Here is a 211-nt window from a genome sequence, read left to right on the forward strand (position 1 = left end):
GAGTGTTACAATCCCATCAGATGCTCCCTGGAGTGTCCCATCCCATGTAGTCCCCTGTCCGCAGACCATAACAGACTTTTACCCTCACTTTTCTCCTGAGAGTGGTGGGACTGAACCCGGGCTTAAAACAACAAACAACAACACTATCTCCCCTGGGAGGGTGAGAGAGAGAGAGAGAGCGTGGAGGGGGGGGGGGCTGCGGGGTTCAGGG

General features: G+C 55.9%; 1 protein-coding gene across 6 annotated transcripts in view; it reads right to left on the minus strand.

Annotated features, from left to right (window-relative positions):
* pde4ca (phosphodiesterase 4C, cAMP-specific a) overlaps positions 1–211 on the minus strand; it is a 44760-nt gene that overhangs the window by 31377 nt on the left and 13172 nt on the right. The window lies entirely within an intron of this gene.

This window comes from Monopterus albus, unplaced genomic scaffold, assembly GCF_001952655.1.
Source record: "Monopterus albus unplaced genomic scaffold, M_albus_1.0 scaffold172.1, whole genome shotgun sequence".
NCBI classification, from domain to species: domain Eukaryota; kingdom Metazoa; phylum Chordata; class Actinopteri; order Synbranchiformes; family Synbranchidae; genus Monopterus; species Monopterus albus.